We start from the raw sequence: 4,004 nt of genomic DNA on the forward strand, positions 1-4,004 counted from the left end.
GTGCGGCGGTCGGCAAGTGGTTAAAGAAAAAAAAAGGCTTAAAATCAAAAAAAAAAAAAAAACATAAAAAATATAAAACTGTCAGATGTGACAACTAATAACAATATATTCAGGGAATCCCACTAAAAAAACACAAATAAAACTTTGTGAGAAGTGTGTGTGAATATGAGCATCAAAACTACTTAATTCTTGTCACATTATAAAGAAGAAGAGAGTGTGCTATATTAAACCATTTTTTACATTGCAGCGTGACGAAAGTGCTGTATCCATTGCGAACGCTAAGTTTACCAGAACGAGCTGTCCCGTGTCGGAATTTCTTCTGAGCATGCGTGGCACTTTGTGCGTCGGAACAGGCCACACACGGTCGGAATTGACGCGATCGGATTTTGTTGTCGGAAAATTTTATCTCCTGCTGTCCAACTTTGTGTGTCGGAAAATCCGATGGAAAATGTCCGATGGCGCCCACACACGGTCGGAATTTCCGACAACACGCTCCGATCGGACATTGTCCATCGGAAAATCCGACCGTGTGTACGGGGCATTAGTCTCCAGTAGACACTGCACAGGCGTGTCTTGGACGCCGTGTCTCCCCCCCAAGTTTTCATCCAGACTGACCTTCTGGCTGCGACTGAAAGTGCCTCAGTTTTAGCCGCAAATTTAACGGAATCACTTGAAGCGGCAGAAATTAAACTTGTCGCCTTGAAAAGCATAGGGAAAGTTTTTAAGAGCTCCCCTCTAGGAGTGCCTGCCTTTAGGTGTTCTTGTAGTTGTGACAACTAGAACTCAAGATTTCTAGCTACACAAGAAGTGGCCAGAACTGGCTTTAGGCCTGCCATTGATGCATCCCAGGCCCTCTTTAAGACTACCTCTGTTTTCCTGTCCATTGGGTCCTTTAAATGTCCCATATCCTCGAAGGCAAGGTCAGACTGTTTCAACACTTTGGACAGTGGGGCGTCTAGTTTTGGATTTTTATTCCAGGCTGCCTCTGGGCTCTCGTCAAAGGGGAATCTTCTTTTAAGAGAATTTGGAAAAAAAGCTTTCTTATCCGGCTCAGCCCACTCCTTACGGACAAGGTCAGAAAGTACGCTATGTATAGGTAATAATTTTGCCTTCTTTTTCTCGAGGGCGTCATACATCTTATCATGTCTGAACAAATGAAGTTCTTCCTCATCAATTCCCAGCGTATCATAAATAGCGCTCAACAGCTCGTCCACTTCTTCAAGGAACAGCTTGTAATTTGCGGATTTATTAGCTACAGCCTGATCCTTATCCCAGTCTGAGTTAGAAGATTCAGGCCTAACTAACACGGGGCTCTGCTCCCTCACTCTACTGGGCTCCCCGGAGCTGGATGTTGTAGGGCCTGGTGAAGAGGGAATCGCAGCTGCACTACTGGTGGAATCAGACGTGTTTACATCTGCGATTAACTCCCTGAGAGATTTAAAGGTTGACGCCATCTCATCTTTAAGGGAGCTAAGGAATTTAGCCAAAGGAGAGTCTGTCTCTGATTTTAGTAAGCCTGCAATACACTGCCTGCATAAGGCTTTGTTAGAGCCTGAGGATAACTTGTTCCGACAGTTAGGGCACTTTTTGCGGCCTGACTTGTCTTCCCTTGGAGCCTCCTTAGCCTGTAAATAAAAATAGATGATCTTAGCATCAAACCTTTACCTTCTTTAAACACCTGTGCTACTACAACCACCACTACTGCATATTCCCAGGACAGTGAGGTATCCACCACCATGGAGTATACTAGTCCCAGCCCTACAACTACCAACATGTAAATACCACAATGCAGGACTTGCCCAGCAGCCTACCTGGGTTTGGCTGGTGCCTGCATCCGCCGGAGTGTCCTGGGGATTCGCCTCCATGGTTCCCCCTTCCTGCTCTGGATCCTGCCGCTAGTCCGGTATTGCTGGACGCTGGGATTAGTAGGCCCAGCCTGGGCTTTTCCCCTCATCCTTGCGCCCTGGAGACCCGGAACCAGAAGTCTCGGCGTAATGGGTCTGCTCCTGTTGTGCTGGACGGTACCAGAGCCCCAAGAAAAAACGGTAAGACTTCACTGGAGCCGACAGATAGGACCTAGTCCCCCTGTGCAGTCTCCACTCCCTTCAGGCAGCCCATGAGAGATGATGTCCCCCTCCTGGTTCCTCAGCAACATGTTCCTCTGACGGAGGAAACACAAATGACTGACCAGGGACCTGCGGGACCGCCTTTTGAACTGTGGCAATGTGTTTCCTGTGGCGATGGGTGGGACACCATCTCTCAAGACCTGTCTTGGAAGAAGACTGGGGAAAATTCTATACCATCCCTATTGGAAAAAGTGGATCTGCCATGAGCAATAACTTAAGAAGTCAGGCAGCCCCTTTTGCGACATTGAAAGATACTGATTCTCTTATCAAAATATGACCGAATATCTGTGAGTTTTTAACTTGCTGAGCACTATGGTGTTTTCAAGAGTCCGGGCCCTTCTAAATGTGATCTGAGGGACAAATGGCAATGTAGGTGCTAACTTGGAACCTAGTTGTAAAATCTTCCAGTGTTTGCGAATTATATATGAAATCATTCCGTTTGTCATTATACCCCGTAATGATTCAAACTGATTTTGTCTCATGGCTCTTAGTTTGTTGGATGCTCATATTGTTATTTAAACACTTGTGGGAGGGGGAGCAGTGTCTTGCATATGCTTGTTCTATCAATGTAGCAGGATAACCTTTCTCCAGAAATGTGTTCTTCAGAGTCCCTGTCTCTCATAATCCTCCAATTTTGAGCAGTTACGTCGCAACCTATGGAACTGTCCCCCTGGGATGTTGTTCTGCCAAGAGGGGTGGTGGCAACTTGAGTAGTGCAAATAAGAGTTTCCACCAATAGGTTTACAGTGATTGATCATGCTCATATGCCAACTCAAGATCCCAAAACACTATTCTCTCTGGATTAAGGACATGAGAAAATTTGAGTCCTAGCTGATTATCATTAGAGTGGGCTACAAAGGAGGAAAATTGTTGCACAGCACATCGGCCCAGATTAAGAGCACATCATCTATATACCTCCCATAATAAACAATGTGTCTAGCAAAGGGGTTATGGTTCCAAAGGTATAATTCCTCCCAATACCCCATTGTGATGTTGGCATAGCAAGGAGCAAAGTTTGCCCCCGTGGCTATGCCCTGAAGTTGGAGGTAAAACTGGTCTAAAAATGTGAAATAATTGTGTTGTAAACAAAATTCCATGCCCTCAATCAGAAAATGGGCTTGTTGAGAGGTCTCAGAGAGGTCCTTGTAGAGAAATTTTTGTAATGCCAGAAAGGATGTGATGAACATGGTATTCCCAACATTTTCTTTTGCACCACAATAAAGACATCAGGTATCTGGAGGTTCTTGCTATTAAATGTATCTCGGACAGAACTCTTAACTGATAACTAGAGATACTCGCTACTGTGTAAAGGCGAATCCTTTTGGATCTTCAAGCTCAATACATTATTTCCAAATGGTTTGAATGAAGAATTGGAGACCCATTGTCTAATATAAATATGTATTGCCCATCATAAATATCCAGATTAATATCTTTATTGTAGAAATGTTTATAGTTATTTAATGGTTTTCCCACAACTATAAATAGTGGCGTACGGAGTTGAGTAAGTATTATGGTATCCTCTTATTACAATGAATTATAACCCACCTATAGGTAACGTTTTTTATAATATTTTTATAATGTAATTACTTCAATGGGGTGATTGTTTCAATGGTTGGAATTATTCTTAAGCTTCTTTCAAATATTATATATATATATATATATATATATATATATATATATATATACACACTGTAAAATAAGTATTGAACACGTCACCATTTTTCTAGGTAAATATATTTCTAAAGGTGCTATTGACATGAAATGTTTACCACATGTCGATAACAACCGATGCAACCCATACATACAAAAAAACAAAACAAATCAGTTCAGAAATTAAGGTATGTGTAGTAAAAATGGAATGACACAGGGAAAAAAGTA

Source organism: Aquarana catesbeiana, linkage group LG01 (genome assembly GCF_042186555.1).
Source record: "Aquarana catesbeiana isolate 2022-GZ linkage group LG01, ASM4218655v1, whole genome shotgun sequence".
In the NCBI taxonomy this organism is placed as follows: Eukaryota; Metazoa; Chordata; class Amphibia; order Anura; family Ranidae; genus Aquarana; species Aquarana catesbeiana.